General features: G+C 41.6%; 1 protein-coding gene across 5 annotated transcripts in view; it reads left to right on the top strand.

Annotated features, from left to right (window-relative positions):
- Positions 1–18,192, top strand: part of NCALD (neurocalcin delta) — a 458,484-nt gene that overhangs the window by 169,552 nt on the left and 270,740 nt on the right. Inside the window, exon 1 of one of the 5 annotated variants that reach the window (XM_055091028.1) lies at positions 7,887–7,936. The exons of the other annotated variants lie outside the window; for them this stretch is intronic. The gene's annotated coding sequence lies outside the window, so the exon portion shown is untranslated. Of the gene's footprint in view, positions 1–7,886; positions 7,937–18,192 lie in introns of those variants that run through there. 5 annotated transcript variants of the gene reach the window in all.

The following is an 18,192-nucleotide window of genomic DNA, read 5'->3' on the forward strand; positions in this document are numbered from 1 at the left end:
TCCACCATATTTTATTTGGTGGATGTGAGTAAGCCATCCCAAATTCAAGAAGTAGGGAATTTGACTCCACCTCTAGATGGGAGAAATATCACAGAATTTGCCAACAAGTTTTTTGTTTTGTTTTGTTTTGTTTTTTGCGGTACGCGGGCCTCTCACTGTTGTGGCCTCTCCCGTTGCGGAGCACAGGCTCCGGATGCTCAGGCCCAGCGGTCATGGCTCACGGGCCTAGCCTCTCCGCGGCACGTGGGATCTTCCCGGACTGGGGCACGAACCCGTGTCCCCTGCATCGGCAGGCGGACTCTCAACCACTGCGCCACCAGGGAAGCCCCGCCACCAAGTTTTAAAGCCACCGCAGCATCCATATGATTCTCTGCCCCCACCCTGCCGCCTGGCCAGTTCATCTTCCTCTCTCTTTAATTGTATCTTTAAATGTTCATAGAAGTGAACTTGGGACACCGTCTAGGACAGGGCCAGATAGATCATGTTTGTGAGTGAAGCAGGGTATGGTGATGGTGGTGTAAAGGAGAGAATTTTCCTCACCTAAAGGAGACAGACCCAACCTCCCAAGCCACCTGTCTGGAACTTCTGGCTGGATGGAGAAGCAGAAGTAAACTTCACCTTGTCCCACTAGACCTTTTTTGTTGTTGTTCAGTTAGTCTTCCTGATTATTTTTTAAGGACAGGACAGCAGGTGATATAATCTATATGGGTCAGGAGTGGAAACATGCTTTTGGAGGATGTCCTTCATCCTTGAAGCTGGTGTTTAGATGACAGTTCTCAGCGAGGGCAGGATGCTGGATTAAAGGGAGCGTGGGACTGACCTTGTTTAGATATTTTATGCTCTAATAGCATAGATAGTCTGTGGATAGTCCCTTCAGCGACATCCATGTCCCTGAGTCTGGTGTCTGCTGTCACATGTTACTTAGAAAGCTGGTATTCCAGCCCCCAAAGTGTGTGGGATGCCTGAGCTCTCAGCACAGATGAGAAGCTGAGCTGCAAAGACCTGATCTGAGATGATGGTGGAAACTCTCTGGGTAGAGTTGTCTTAGGGGGTCACAGATTCAATCATAAAATACCATTCTCTGTGATTTGAAAAAGTGGTGGGTTTTCCAGCACTCCTTTATCCTTGTTCTTAAACGGAAGAGACGTGACTGTATTCTCTTCAGATGGGTTCTGCATGGCTAAAGTTACACTTGATAGCTTCTGGCTTGCCTTTAATTTCAAATATGGGAGACAGAGAGGATGTTATTTGGAGAGTCCTTTAATCCCTTTTCACTGATGGAAAGAGCACGATGCTTCAGTGCTTGTTGATCTCCTAGGTTTCCAAGAGTTGTTTTTGAGTCAGTTAGAAATAGCTGAACAATTTTGATATTAAATTGCAAATTCCTTTCACTTAAGAGCTCCAACATTTATTAGTCAGCTGTCCTATAGAACAGATTTTTCACTCTTATTCTTAAAGGCCTTGCCCATTTCTTCTATAAATAACACTATCTGATGTCATAATGATATATTTTATTATACTGATATTTATTAAAACTATTTATGTCATGGAACCATATGCTGGAAGAGGGCTACATCTATACCCTTGGTTTTGGAAGCAGAAGTTTGTTGTATTGGATGCAGAGCCTGGGATGGTGGTAGATGATGTTTTAATTAAGCAGAGATTTTTCCTTCTTTTGGGGTTTTTTTTTTGCATTAAAACCTTTAGAAAGGTTAAAGACTTAAGAGAACTGTCCAAAGAATGAGTTGTTTTTATAAACAACGTATAACCAGTTGGTTTTTTTCCTCTCTCCTGGTTTCTTAGGTGCTCATGGCTTGTTGAATCCTCAGGTGGAGGCATTTCTGGAGAATGCTAGATTAAAATAGTGCTGCAGAGTCCGGCAGGAAACAGAGGCACACTCACAAGCAGGAAGTTCGGGAGAGTTTAAGGAAAGATCTATTTACAAAAGTGTAGGCAGGTTAAGGGAAACCAAAAAAGGACAATGAAAGCACCCTGAGGGGCCATCACCAGTCCTGGGCCTGAGGGGATAGAGGAAGGGAAAGAACTTCAGGTGGGAGAAGCCGCTGGATGGGGCTGTGCTTAGAGCAGAGGAACTGTCTGCACCCACCAGGAGAAGACTGAACAGGAAACCCTCCAGCCTCTCTTCCTTCCACCCACCTGCTGGGGCTTTCCATTGCAGACCCCACCCCGAACCCAGGGCGATGGCAAGAAGCCCAGTGCTGCATTCCATAAAATGTAGCCTTCTGGGGTTCTGAGCAGGGTGAAGCATAGAGAGTGGACTTGAAGGGGCAATGGAGAGCAGCCATCACAGCAGATAAACACGACCCTAGAGTTTTGGTTTGTTAGCTGTTTTTTTCACAAAAACAAGCTCATCTGGTGGGCCTACTTGTGTGATGAATTTCATACAAGTTTACCTCTAATAGGAAGGTGAAAATTCAGATGCATAAAGTCCCCCCCCACCCCTCCCACAATTTCATTAGCCTGGGGACAAAGGGAATTGGAAGCTTCCCATTTCTGGTTTTCTTCAGGCCACGGTGTGGAGGTGGAGTTCTGTGGGTGGATAGCAGAGGTGGGCTAAGGTATTTGGAACTAAATTTTCTTAAAGAAAAGGAGATCCTGCTTCTGGACTAGGGCAGTGAACCCTTGGCAGAGCCTCTGAGAGGGCCAGGGATGGGGATGAGGAGAAAATGTGCCCATCAATTAGATTTGCAAACCCCTCACTGCCTGGTGGCAGAGGGACAGGACCTCAGAGGCAGGGGAACTTCTGTGGTAAATGTGCTCAGAAGGGAGAACAAGTTCCAAGAAGTGTTCAGCCTCTGCCTCAGAAATGTATTTATGGTAGCCTCTGGCCATTGGGGGGTTTAGAACCATTCACACCATGCTTTATTTCTCTTTTAAAAATAGAATTGTCTAACTGCATACCCAGTGGGGTAATGTCTTTCAGTGTAGAAGCAGCCGGAAATAGAAGGGAAGAGAGCCCTTTACAGTTTCCAACATATGCTAATTTATGTGATGTCATGGAAAATCCATTACATGAAAACAGTATGTGCAATTTTTTTTTTTCTTGTGGTACCCGGGCCTCTCACCGTTGTGGCCTCTCCCGTTGCAGAGCACAGGCTCCCGACACACAGGCTCAGTGGCCATGGCTCACGGGCGCAGCCGCTCCGCGGCATGTGGGATCCTCCCGGACCGGGACACGAACCCGTGTCCCCTGCATCGGCAGGCGGACTCCCAACCACTGCGCCACCAGGGAAGCCCTGTGCAATTTTTTATGTATAAGAAATCAGAGGGATTTTCAAGGCTATAACCTTTTACAAGAAGCCTAACTGCATGCACATTGGCTCTCCACATATAAAGTGGGTCTGTGGTATTTCCCATTCAATCTGCTCCAATCTCAAAGTATCAAAAGGACTTGGTATAAGGCAAGCTCATGGTGCTTGCTCAAAAGCAGCATCTTGGGGGAGCTTTCAGCTTCTGAGGCTTTGGCTCCTTCTCCAAAGGAAAGTTCACATCCAAAATATGGATGTGAACTGCCCTCTGATACTGGAAATTCGTATAACTCAAAGGCTGCCTTTAGAAAAAGGAATGATCACTTAAATAGGTTATGGAAGGAGCCACATTCAACAAGTGTATCCATGTAAAGACCCAAAGGGGCTGAAAAATTCCTACAGTCATTCAGTTTGATAGGCACTTTAATTTGTTAATTGATCTTTTTGTTTGTTTGTTTGTTTGTGGTATGAGTTGGTGATCTACCTCTTTTCCAAATGGATAGCCAGTTGTCTCAACATCATTTATGGAGGAGTCAGTTTTTTCCCTATTGATTTTATTTTATTTTATTTTATTTTATTTTATTTATTTATTTATTTATTTATTTATGACCATGCCACACAGCATACAGGATCTTATTTCCCTGACCAGGTATCGAACCCATGCCCGCTGCAGTGGACGTGTGGAGTCCTAACCACTGGACCACCAAGAAATTACCTGTTATTGGTCTTGAATTCTAATATTCACAAAGGCAACCTCTGTGTGGGAGAATAAATCAGTAGTGTTAATTGCACTTGTTTAATTCAATCATGAGAAAAATTAAGCCTTTCATAAGTGGCTGATTTTCTGGATGACAGTTTCTCCTGCAGAACCATTCCTTTTATTTTGTGATGGAAAGAAAGGTTTAAAATGTTTTCAATTAAAAGTTTCATTCTTTTTTTCCTCTTTAAAAATATGCTGTGGAAGAATACTGATTTAATTGGAAGAAATATTTAGTTCAATACAACTAAAATATAACTGAGTATAATCAGAAAATGAAATAATCAGGATCAGACATCTGAAAGAACCCACAAGGTTTCTTGTATGGATGCACACAAGAAATTTACCTTGAGACCTGCAGTTTTACAGGGTAGGCACTGAGGAGTCTTGGTAATAAGCCAACAGGCTGGGCATTTGCTATGTGCAAGGCACAAGACTTGTTCTGTAAATATAAGATGAGATTATTGCCTTCCAGAAGCTATTGTCTAATTACAGAGATAAAATCCATGAAAAAACTAATTGATACACAAGAAATAGGTAACTGTTCAATAGAAACAATGCCACAAAGCTGTGCATGCTTATCTCCCAGATAAATGGTACAAGTAGTAAGTGTCTTATTCAGAAAAGGGAGAGACGATTATGGAAAGGCCTGGAGCAACTTGGAGATGGAACTTGAGTTGTGTTTTTCAGGACAGCTATGAATTGATAGACTTAGAAAGGCCTTGGGCATCGAAGGAGGAAATCATGAAATAATAGAGCATAAAATGGACAAGGATTTCATGGTCATGTAATCTGGACCGTACTTGAACACCACCAGTGAGTCACAGCCTTCATGGGTAACCTGCTCTATTTTTGCTTAGCATTAGTCATCAGAAAGTTCTTCTGTTTGGTCCCAGGTGAAATCTGTATCTCTTCCCCGTTCCAACTCTTTAACCTCCATTCTAGTTCTTGCAGAGAACTCTGAATCCCTCTTCCATGTGAGAGCCTTGAAGTATTAAAGAGTATTTTATGTTCCCTAGGTCTTCCCCCGCCCAGTTTTTTCAGCTGTTTCTCATTTTAAATCGTTTTCAGATACTTTGCCATCTTGGTCACTTTTCTCTATGCATCTTGAGACCCTTCCTTTACCAGTACTTCTGTCTCCTGTAAAGCACGGATCTGATCACTCCACTGTTGAAAAGCTTCAGTGGCTCTCAAGTCCCCATGGAATGAATGCAGGCTCCTGTTTCCCCTTCTGTAAAATGCCACCTTAACCAGAAGATACAGTATGATGCAGCATCTGATGTGTCCCCACCTCCACTTTTCCTGGCAGTGGACTTGGCTAGGCCCGGTCAGGTTCCCGGTGCAGGCAAGGATGGAGGGGAGTGAGGTCTTGTCATTGTGGTATTTATTTTTCCTTTGGTGAAGGAGCAAAGCCATTGCCTATGAGCTGTTAAGTAGTGCACTTCTGTTGTCCTGGTATTACATACGGCTTCCAGGGATGCCAAAGCTGATGTGGAATTGCCAGGCTTTCCTTTTGCTCTGGCCTCAGCCCAGTGCAGTGTCTTTCTCCTCACGGCTGCCAAGCCTTTGACCAAGGTGGTGCCACCACCACCCCTGTCCTGAGTGTGAGCTCATTAGGGCCTCAGGCCCTGATGTAACACAAAGGCTATGCTGGCTGAGTTTCTGTTTTTCACCGCTCCACGAAGCTAACAGGGTCTTTTGTGGCATTTAGACTGACTGGGAAAGTAGGTTAGTTCCCAGAAAGAAAGATGACTGAGGCCTGCAAAATGCATTCCTTACACTATATGGATTGAGTTTCATTTACTTGTTTCTATTTGCTGTTCTCGCTCTGTCTTATAAGGATTTGAGCTGTTCTAGTCCAACTTAGTACCCTTATCACAGCATTCTGAAAGGAAAAGTCTATCTATAAATTCAGGGAAGAAGAGTAGAGTGTAGCTTTTGGCTTTATTGAGAAAACTCAGAATGACTTCTTAGAAGTTTTTATTCTGCGTCATTTTAAAGTCAATCACATGGCTTCTCTGCAGAGCCCTTACCCTACACTGATATTTCCCAGATTCAGTTGTTGATTTGCTATAAGCTCCAGGACAGCCTCCAGCACTCCGTTTTAATTTTCTGCATAGCACTTATCACTTCCTGGTACTTCTCACGTTTATTTGCTGATTTGTTGTGAGCTGCTCGAGAGTATAAACGCTATCTTTGTTCATTACTCTGTCCTGTGTTTGGGAATGAATGTTACATCATTCGTGGTGTAAAATGCATTCTTCTCCGTACTTTGGAGTTGGAGTGGCCTTATGAGCGTTGTTAGGTTTTAGCAAAAAGAGAAAAGTTTCCAGAATGAGTGCTATCCAAAAGATGGCCTCCCTTATGGCTGCTCCCAGGGTCCCATTACCAATGGTCATCCACCCACCCCCACTGGAATCTTTGGGAATGAAAAGCTGCCCACTGCATTGTACTTCCCGGGGGTTTTGCTCTCTGAGTATTTTTTACAAATTTATACGTGGCCTAAACCGATTGGTCTGAGTACCCTATTAACCGTATGACAAATATTTTGCTGCCAGTCTTGTTCATTCCTCCTTTATCTCCCTGAACAACTGGAAAACTGCCTCCTTATTTCTTAAAGGGCCGCAGCATTCAGGTACAGGAGCTGAGCTACAGACCCTTATACATTTCTATCTACTTTACCAAACGTACTGTTTTCTTTGAGAGTCAGCCTGCATTCCTTCCTTCCTTCCTTCCCTTCCTCCCACCCTCCCCCTCTCCCTCCCTTCCTTCTTTTCTTCAACAGGCTTTTGTTGAACACCTGCTGTGTGCCAAGTCTTGTGCTAGGATCTGGGATACCATGGAAAATAAGACACGTAGGATGCCTGCCCTCTCAGAGCTTACAGTCATGAGGGTTTATTAGAGATTACCAATAAAACAGTGCTCCCCTCACTCCCTCTCCCGCCTGCCCCACCACATACACACGATACATGCTTCAATTGAAGGGTTAAGTTCTGTTTTAACGAACATCATTATGGTGTAGAGACTGGTTTGTGGAATCAGATAGGCCTGGGATGACATCTCAGGTCTTCCATTTATTACCTGGGTGACGTTGCCCACATAACTTAATCTCTTTTCAGCTTTCTCATTGGTAAAATGGGGAGAATACTATTGTAGTACTCACCTTATAGAATTCAGGTGAAGGCGAAATGAAATATAATTAAAGCACTTACAGCAGGACCTGACTCAATAAATGACAGTCATGAGAATGAAGATGGTGTTCATAGCTGGTAGCCTGGATGGGGCATTTGGAAATAGTTTGACCTTGGCTCTGATACACATGCTCTTAATCTCTAGTTTCTTGACCAAGATAATAGGATCTGTTTAAATTAATAAAAAGGAAAAGGAGGTAAACATAGTTGGGATATATATGAGTATAGTGATCATGCTTTCTGAACTCAAAAGTTCATCCATGTAGACTGACAAGCATGTATATGCATTTCTCTGGAGAGGGGGCAGAATATTTGTATCTGGGCCACTGGTCACTGTGGAACATGGGCTGCCATCTCCCGTAACAAAAAAGCTACTGAGAAAAGACAAGGGGCTTGTTGGGAACGGGTACAGAGTGGGGAGAGAAGGAAGAGAGGACAAAGCCTGTGGGCTTTCTCATTTCCTGCTCTATTTACCATGACTTGCCTATAGCTTTTATAGCCTGGTCCTTAAATAATTGAAGACCATCTTAAGTACCAAAATCTTCCATAAATTTCATGAAAGTGAGTAATGTGCCCTGTTGCCCTGTGCTGAACTAGGATGGAAATTCTATGCATCGCACTCTGCTGTGAGGACCCATGTGAGTGATAAAGAGAGGGAGTTCATTGTAGCAGAGCCAAGGTCTGCCTGAGAGAAGCCGCCAGAGTGAATGCACCTGCCTGTGAGTGTTCACCTGTGGGGCCTTTAATGGGATTTCTGTTTGAAATTGGTTTTAAGTGTCTAAGGGGCCACGTTGAAATCCCCTCATTAGCACCTAGTTTGTTGCTTGGAAAATTCAGCTTCTGTGAAAATTCGTTCATTATTTTTTTAGTGCCTTTTAGCATTTTGAGCACTTAGAATGACTCTTCAGGAAACAATTCCAACAAAAAATGTCCTAAAGGAAAGAAAGAAAGCCTCTCAATTCTCTTAGAATACTTGTTTTTCAGCAGAGGTATCTAAACATAGTAGAGTGTAGATACTGAATAAAAATAGTTTAGGACAAAAATAGAAAATAGAGGCTTGTTCTCCTGGTATGAAAACACGTGTAACAATCACAACGTTTTTTTTTTTTTCCACCTTAACCATTTCTGAGTAACATTGCAGGCTGGGCAAACAGTTGTTTCTCCTCTCCATCTTCTAAGTCCCTCCCTCGGCTTTTCTGTGTCTTTGTTTCTTCTTTAAATGTGAATTTCCATTAGGAGAAGATTCAGAAAAGACAATAGTGAGATGAAGTATGTCCATGTAAACCTGCTATTTCCTCCGCTTAATCAGGGTACCCTCCCCCAACTTCCCAACCCTCCCCTCCCCCACATTCCCTTCCCCCATCCCACCCCTTTGACTTGTGTACTCAGCATTGGCATTTCTCCTGCATAGCACCTATCATAGTAATAACCTAAAAATAAATTTTGTAATTTATTTTAGAATATCTCCTTTTTTTGCTGGACTGGAATCTCCATGATGGCAGGAGGGGAGATTGTCCTGTTCACCTTGGTACATACTGGGCCTGGCTCAGTGACTGGCACATTGCAGGGGCTCAGTTTATATTCTGAGTAACAGCTTACATTTATTGACTAACAGGCAAACTGCTAATGAAAGAATCAGCCTTCAAAATACTTGCATCCATTAAACTTCAAAGTCTAAAAAATCCACGTGAGACTTATTTGTATATTGCTTTGAATTTTTAAGTCATGGTATATATCAAATGCTACAACTAAGTTGGATATGAACATTTGAGTTTCTAAAAGTGTGCATTGATTTCAAATAAATTATTGTATCTTCTCATCCCTGTGTGAGATAGAGAAGAGGTAGGTAGTTTTACTAAATTACAACTAGCATAGGGAGAGTAAGTCATGGGTGAGGGTAGCTCCCCAAGCCCTGGCCTCTCATGAGAGCAGTCAAAGAAACATCCTTATATTACCGGTCAGGGTCCCATCAGGAAGTGAAGGCACCCTTGAACTGGCCATTCAAGCATAATTTAACAAAATGAAAAGTGAGGCTAGGGTTTTTAGAAACTGTTAAGAGATAATGCAGTACCCCAGGGCTAGCTACAGCTGGGAGTCTTTACTCCCACTAGTCCTGAAAGGTCAGGGAATGGAGAGTTACCAGAATCCATAGAGGGTGGCTGAAAGGAAAGGGCCATCCAATAGGAGCTGTGCCCTTTGGTAGGAGCACTGCCAGCCCATGGCATCCTGGCAGAGAGGAAGCTGGGGCAATGCAAACAGCACCTTCAGCCTTCTCCTACTTCCTAACCTCCTGCCAGTGCCTTCTATGGATACGATCCAACCGGAAGTTAGGGGATAAGGGAACCCATTGATTTAGTCCATAAGGGTCAGGCGGAGCAGGTTGGAGAACGGATGGGAGGTGCAAAGAGAAGATAAAAGGTAAAGGAGATAGAAGACACAGCCGCATTCTCTTCACTGAAACCCACCGGAGGACAAAGAAACCCTGGAAAGTATGGAATGAGGTTATTTATGTGAGGTCCTTGGAGTGTCAACCTGGGCACTGTTGCAATGAGAAGTGTTAATATCCAATGCCATGGAGCAGCTCACTTTACATCCTAGCTGTCTCAGTAACTGGTCATTTGTTCAGCAAGTATCTGCAAGCCCTTTGCTGTGTTGGGTGTGAGAGCTTGTAAGGGAGGCTTTTGGTGACCGCATTTTCCTTTAGTGCAAAAAGGCTGTATCTGTAGGCTGTCCTTGAGTGCAGGTACTCAAGGTGAGGTTCCCGGACCAGCAGCAGAGCAGCAGCACCTTGGAGCTGGTCAGAAATGCAAATCCACGACCACACCCTAATCTTCCGAGGCAGCATCTCTGAGTTGGGGTTCAGAAAACTGTGTTTTAACAACTCTCCAGGTGATTCCTAGCAGGCTTAAGCTTGAGAAGCTTCAGCAGATATTATAAACTTTTGGAACATGAAAAAATAAGCGCATGGCTGTTGAGTAACACACACACTCGCACACACACTACTGCAGTTCACACAATTTTATCTTCATCTTGGCATATTTTCAAACAGTCCTGTAAAATGAGGAAATGGGATTAAAGAAGTGGTTTTCAAGCAGTGTTTATCTGATCGCTTTCAGAGCCAAGGGGGTCACTGGGCCAACCCACTCAACTAAAATGATACACTTATTTTTATAATATTTCATTTGGACACAGGGTTCTAAGGCTCAAGAAACTTTGAAAACCCCTGTTTGAGATGATCAAAGATTCCCTCTTGTTCAGATGTTCCATGGTGTTGTATATATGTGTCAGTTGCATTGATGATGTATGGAATCTTTATTTATAGCTTACATAGATGCATATTTTGTTTTATTTCAAAATATTAGAATTGACTTATGGCCAGAGGTGTTATTTTTCCATTTCCTGCCCTTTGTGGTACAGCTAAAGTGGTGTACCCATAAACCTTTCACCATGTTAATGCATGTGTGATTTCCAGAATGGCAGTTACTTCTTGGCAACATGTCCTTAGTTGTTTTATCTCTTATTGCTGTTTTGAACACAAAGCATTTGCAGAAAGTGTCACTACGTTTCTGCTTGCATCAACTCTTGTGTCTGAACTGTCCATGTAAGCATTAGGCTGTTAAATATTTAAGAATGGAAAGTGGTATGGTTCAGCAGGCAGGCTCAGAGTTGTTCTCATTCTGGTTCTGTATTTGGCCTACAAATCCAAAACCTTGGGCAATTACCCATTATTTCTGTACTTGCATTTTCTTATTTGTCAAAAAGCCATAATAATATATTGCCTGCCTATATTAAACGTGGTGGCTCCAAAATTTCTGCTTAGAAGGGTGTTTGCGGCAGTAGCCTTGTTGCTGGAGGTGGGGAGTAGAATAAAGGCTTACTTTTCTTGAGGGCAAATTTGTAAAGCAAGCACACACTCGTTTTCTTAGTTTGTGTATCAAAATTCATAAAATTAAAAATTTCCAAAAAATCTTTTTTTTAGACTATATGGAAAATTAATGAAATGGCAATAAGTTATATCAAAGAATACTCTTTAAAAAATTAAATTGGCTTTTGAGGAGAAATTATTGGGGCAGGAAGAACTAAAGTTTTTGCTCCCAGCCACTTCTTTTTTTATTGAATATAGTTGATGTACAATATTAATGTTAGTTTCAGGTGTACCATATAGTGATTCGACATTTTAAATACATTACAAAATGATCACCGTAAGTCTAGTAACCATCTGTCTCCATACCAAGTTATTACTGAACATATTCCTTATGCTGTATATTACATCCCCTGACATTTATTTTATAACCAGAAGTTTGTTCCTCTCAATCCCCTTCATCTATTTCACCCAACCCCCTGTCCCCCACCCCTTTGGCAACCACCCATTATTTTCTGTATCTGAGTCTGTTTTTATTTTGTTTGTTCATTTGTTCTGTTTTTTAGATTGCACATATAAGTGAGATCATACAGTATTTGTCTTTGTCTGACTTTTTTCACTTAGCATGATACTCTCTAGATCCATCCATGCTGTTGCAAATGGCAAGGTTTTATTTTTTATGGTTGAGTCATATTCCATTGTTTATATATACCACATCTTCTTTATCCATTCTACTGATGGATGTTAGGTTGCTTTCACATCTTGGCAATTGTAAATAATGCTGCAGTGAACATAAGGATGCATATATCTTTTCAAATAAGTGTTTTGTTTTCTCTGGATAAATACCCAGAAGTGAAATTGCTGGATTGTAGTGTAGTTCTATTTTTAATTTTTTTGAGGAAACTTTATACTGTTTTCCATAGTGGCTGCACCAATTAACAATCCCACCAACAGTGTACTAGGGTTCCCTTTTTTCCACATCTTCACCAACACTTGTTATTAGTTGTCTTTTTGATGATAGCCATTCTTACAGGTGGGAAGGGGTTTCTCATTGTGGTTTTGGTTTGCACTTCCCTGATGATTAGTGATGTTTAGCATCTTTTCATGTGTCTGTTGGTCATTTGTATGTCTTCTTTGGATAAATGTTTATTTAGGTCCTCTGCCCATTTTTTAAATTGGATTGTTTGTTTTTTTCATATTGAGGTGTATGAGTTACTGATATATTTTGGATATTAACCCCTTATTGGATATATTATTTGCAAATACCTTCTTCCATTCAGTAGGTTGCCTTTTTGTTTTGTTAATGGTTTCCTTCACTGTGCAAAAAGTTTTTAGTTTTATGTGGTCCCATTTGTTTATTTTTCCTTTTGTTTCCCTTGCCAGAAAAGACAGATCCCCCCAAATATTGCTAAGACAGATGTCAAAGAGCATACTTCCTAGGTTTTCTTCTGGAGGTTTTATGGTTTCAGATCTGATATTTAAGTCTTTAATCCATGCATCTGAAAAGAATGTGTATTCTACTGTTTGGGGATTAAAATATTCTGTATATACCTATTAATTCTATCTGATCTAATGTGTCATTTAAGGCTGATGTTTCCTTATTGATTTTCTGTCTGGATAATCTGTCCCTGATGTAGCTGGTGTGTTAATGTACCCTACTACACTAAGTCCCCTACATACGAACCTTCAAGTTGTGAACTTTCAAAGATGCGAACGTGTGTTCACATGCCCAATCATGTAAGTTAGTTCACGTGTCTGGTGTACATTGTCACGTGCTTGCATCCTCTATAAGTGGTTGTGCTTTTGTGTACTCTACAGTACAGTACTGTACAGTAGTGCAGTATTTTTATTTCAAGCCTAGGATGTCCAGAAGCAAGCGTAAAAGCAGTGATGATGTAGCTGGTACTGCTAAGAAGCGCCAAGGGATAACGATGGAGTTTGCTGTGCAACACAAGGAGCTTGCTAAAGAAGACCTGATGGAATTGGAGGCCCAAAGAAAGGATGAAGAGAGACGAGAGGAAAAAGAAGTAACTGAAGAACTGAAGTGATTCACTATGCAGGAAATGGCAAGGGGATTTTCTTTATTTGAGGAGGCACTATTAGTTTTTGAGGCACAGGACCCGAACGTAGAATGGTACACAAGGTTTGCAGCAGCCGTTCAGAATGCAATGCAGTGCTACCGTGTCATCTGTGATGAGAAAAAAAGAGCTACTACCCAGACATCACTGGATCATTTTTTTCAAGAGGGTAGATAGAATTGAATCCAGCAAGGAACCAGAACCTGTGCCATCAGTGTCAGGCATGAGTGAAATTGCAGCTTGCCCTCCATCTCCTATTGCTGATGATCCTTCAGCTCTACCATCTCCCACCTCTTCTCCCTCCTCCAGTGAGTAACTCTTCTTGCCTGTTCACTTGATGCCAGCCCCTTTATGCCAGCTGTTGTACTGTACTACTGTACTTTTCAAGGTACTGTACTGTAAGATTAAAAATGTTTTCTTTATTTTTTGTTTTTTTATGTATTATTTGTGTGAAAAGTATTATAAACCTATTATAGTACAGTACTATATAGCTGATTGTGTTAGTTGTGTACCTAGGCTAACTTTGTTAGACTTATGAACAAATTGGACTTATGAACTTGCTGTCAGAATGGAACTTCTTTGTATGTAGGGGACTTACTGTATTATTGTGTTGTTGTCAGATTTTCACATTATGTTTGTTAATATTTGCTTTATGTATTTAGGTGCTCCTATGTTCGGTGCACATATATTTATAATTGTTATATCTTCTTCTTGGATTGATCCCTTTCTCATTATGTAATGTCCTTCTTTGTCTCTTGTTACAGTTTTTTTTTTTTTTTTTTTTTTGTGGTATGCGGGCCTCCCTCTGCTGTGGCCTCTCCCGTTGCAGAGGACAGGCTCCGGACGCGCAGGCTCAGCGGCCATGGCTCACGGGCCCAGCCGCTCCGCGGCATGTGGGATCCTCCCAGACCGGGGCGCGAACCCAGTTCCCCTGCATCGGCAGGCGGACGCGCAACCGCTGCGCCACCAGGGAAGAAGCCCAGTTTTTGTTTTAAAGTCTGTTTTGTCTGATATAAATATTGCTACCCCAGCTCTCTTTTTAATTTCCATTTGCATGGAATATCTTTTGCCAGTCCTTCATTTTCAGTCTGCATGTGTCTTTACATCTGAAGTGAGTCTCTTGTAGAGAGCATATATATGAGTCTTGGTTTTTTTTTCATTCAGCCCCTCTATATATTTTGATTAGAGCATTTAATTCATTTACATTTAAAGGAATTTTCGATAGGTGTGTGCTTATTGCCATTTGTGGATTGTTTTTTGGTTGTTTTTGTAGTTCTTCTCTGTTCCTTCTTGCTGTCTTCTCCTGTGATTAAATGACTGTCTTTTGCGTTATGTTTGGATTCCTTTCCCTTTTTTGGTGTATCTATTACAGATTTTTGGTTTGTCATTACCATTAAGTTTATATATAATTATATATAGACGTGATGATTTTAAGATGATTTTACTACTTTTGTCTTTTAACCTTTCTACTAGCTTAATAAGTGGTTGATCTATGTTTGTCTTTACCAGTGATATTTTCCTTTCAAAATTTTCATATGTCTAGTTGTGACCTTTTCTTTCTCACTTTAAAAAAGTCCCTTAAACATTTCTTGTAAAGCTAGTTTAGTGGTGGTGAACTCTTTTAGTTTTGTTTGTCTGTAAAACTTCTTACCTCTTCTTCAAATCTGAATGATAATCTTGCCAGGTAGAGTATTCTTGGTTGTATGTTTTTCCCTTTCCTTAACTTGACTATATTGTGCCACTCCTTTCTGGGCTGCAAAGTTTCTGCTGAAAAGTCAGCTGATAGTGTTAATGGGAACGTCTGTAAGTAGTTGCTCTCCTCTTGGTGCTTTTAATATTTTCTCTTTATTTTTAATTCTTGACATTTTAATTATAATGTGTACTGGTGTGGATCTCTTTGGGTTCATCTTGTTTAGGACTCTCTGTTTCCTGGACCTGGATGTCTGTTTCCTTTTACAAGCTAGGGAAATTTTTAGCTATTTTTTCTTCAAAGAAGTTCTCTGTACCTTTCTCTTTCTTTTCTCCTTCTGGGACCCTTATAGAGCAAATATTAGTACACTTGATGTTGTCCCAGATGTCTCTTAAACTATCCTCACTTAAAAAAAAAAATTTTTTTTTTCTTTTCAACTTGGGTGATTTCCACTACTCTGTCTTGCAGATCAATGATCCATTTCTCTGTATCATCTAATTTACTGTTGATTTCTTCTAGTGTATTTTTCATTTCAGTTATTGTATTCTTCATCTCTGATTGATTCTTTTTTATATTTTCTAACTTTTGGTTGAAATTCTCACTGTATTCATTCATTCTTCTAAGTTCAGTAAGTATCTTTATAATCATTACCTTAAACTCTTTATTAGGTAGATTGCTTATCTCCATTTTGTTTAGTTCTTTTTCTGAGGTTTCTTCTTGTTCCTTTGTTAGGAACATATTCTTCTATCTCTTAGTTTGCCCAAATCTCTTTGTTTATTTCTGTGTATTACTTATGTCTGTTACATCCCACAGTCTTGGAGAAGTGGCCTCATGTAGGAGATGTTCTACGGGGGTCCAGCAGTGTACTCCCCTCTGGCCACCAGAGCTCGATACTCTAGGGGTGTCCCTTATGTGGGCTGCATCATGCTTCTGTTGTGCTGGGGCTGATTACTGTGAGTGTGCTGGTAAGCAGGGCTGGCCCTCGACCTAGCTGTCTCATGCAGTTGCTGTCAGTGCACTGGTGGGTGGGACAGGCCTCCAGCATGAGTTGTTGTGATGCCTGGTGATATGCCTCTGCTGCGGACCTGCTGGTGGGTACTACTGGGGGCAAGTCCCCAGTGCTAATTTGCTAGAGGGAGGATTCCAGAATGGTGCTTGCCAGCACCATTGTCAGCATGGTAGATCAAGATCCCCAGAATGGCTGCCACCAGTATCTCTGTCCCTAGGGGGAGTCCCAGCTGCCTTCTGCCTCTCTGGGAAATTCTCCAAGATCAGCAAGGGAGTTTGTCAAACTGTCCACTTTGTCAAACTACTGGGACTCAGAGAGTGAGATTTTGTGCATGACCTGTAAGACTGGAGTCTCTGTTTCATATAGCTATCTAGCTCTCTTGAACAAGCCCCACTTGTTTCAAAGCCAGACATCCTGGGGGCTCATCTTCCCACAGGGAGACCCCTGGGCTGAGGAGCCTGATGTGGAACGGGGACACCCTCACTCCTCAGGGAGGGCTTCTGCAGTTGTGATATCCCTCCTGTTGGTGGGTTGCTGACCCAGGGGTGTGGGTCCTGACTAGACTGTGTCTCCACCCCTCCTACTTGTCTCATTGAGGCTCCTTCTTTCTATCTTTAGTTGTGGAAAATCTTTTCTACTAGTTTCCAGGTCATTCTCACAGATAGTTGCCCTAAAAGTAGTTGTAATTTTGATGTGCCCGTGGGAGGAGGTGAGCTCAGGGTCTCCCTACTCCACCATCTCAATCTGTCTCCCCCACCCACTTCTTGGCATAGCTCCTGGTTGACCCTGGCATATTATGAAGGTAATAAACCAATGAAAGAACTGAGCAAGTACAAGAATGAAAGGATTATCAAGTTGGTAGTATTTAAATTTCCTTAAGTTTCTTTCAAGAAGAAACAGTGTTCAGTTCATCTTTGTGTCTTTCCCCACCAACTCTGCACCAACTGCAGTGCCTGTCTTTTAGTAGCTATTTAAATAAATATGTAAAGTGCAGATAAATGTGTAACTCAGATGTTACTTAGGTGACTTTGTTCATTGAAATGTACATAAAATAGACTTGAACTCCATCCTGGGTGCTCTGAAGTTCTGGTGGCTTATGGTCTCAGGGTCCTCTCTTGCTCAGATTTCTAGTTGCTCCTGAGCTCTTGGTCACACGTGTGGCTCATCTGTAGCTGTGCTTCTCTCTCTGCCCTGTGTGGATCCACATAGAGTTACCAGCCCGGCCTCTCATTGGTTTCCCCTAAATAATTCTCATGCCTGGCATTTGTGTGCAGCAGACTTCTCCTAACTATTCAGAGATACTAATTGGAGGAGAGCAGGACGTAGATTATTTAGGATTAAGTATTAGTTTTGTTCTAAAAAATTCTCCTGGGGTGCATAACTTCTATTTTCTTAATTTCACATTGTGACTTCCTTCTAAAGAGGACAGTATGTAAAAGGTGGTGAGAAAATAACTTCTCAATGGAGAAATCTGACAGGTGATCAAGGTCAACATCAACAGCCTTAAAACATTAATAGTATGTACCCTTGATATGACAATACATTCTTAGCTCTATGATCATCCTCCTAAACCTACCCAAACCTCATAACCCCATTCTTTTTTTTAACATCTTTATTGGAGTATAATTGCTTTACAATGCTATGTTAGTTTCTGCTTTGTAACAAAGTGAATAAGCTATACATATACATATATCTATCCCCATATCTCTTCCCTCTTGTGTCTCCGTCCCTCCCACCCTCCCTATCCCACCCCTCTAGGTGGTCACAAACCACCAAGCTGATCTCCCTGTGCTATGTGGCTGCTTCGCACTAGCTATCTCTTTTACATTTGGTAGTGTATATTTGTACATGCCACCTCTCACTTTGTCCCACCATACCCTTCCCCCTCCCCATGTCCTCAAGTCCATTCTCTAGTAGGTCTGCATCTTTATTCCCGTCCTGCCCCTAGGTTCCTCATGACCTTTTTTTTTTTCTCTTGGGATTCCTAATATATGTGTTGGCATACGGTATTTCTTTTTCTCTTTCTGACTTACTTCACTCTGTATGACAGACTCTAGATCGATCCACCTCACTACATATAACTCAATTTCATTTCTTTTTATGGCTGAGTAATATTCTATTGTATATATGTGCCACATCTTCTTTACCCATTCATCTGTCGATGGACACTTTGGTTGCTTCCATGTCCTGGCTATTGTAAATAGAGCTGCAATGAACATTGTGGTACATGACTCTTTTTGAATTATGGTTTTCTCGGGGGATATGCCCAGTAGTGGGATTGCTGGGTCGTATGGTAGTTCTATTTTTAGTTTTTTAAGGAACCTCCATACTGTTCT

The sequence above is a fragment of the Physeter macrocephalus genome, chromosome 15, assembly GCF_002837175.3.
Source record: "Physeter macrocephalus isolate SW-GA chromosome 15, ASM283717v5, whole genome shotgun sequence".
Lineage (NCBI taxonomy): Eukaryota > Metazoa > Chordata > Mammalia > Artiodactyla > Physeteridae > Physeter > Physeter macrocephalus.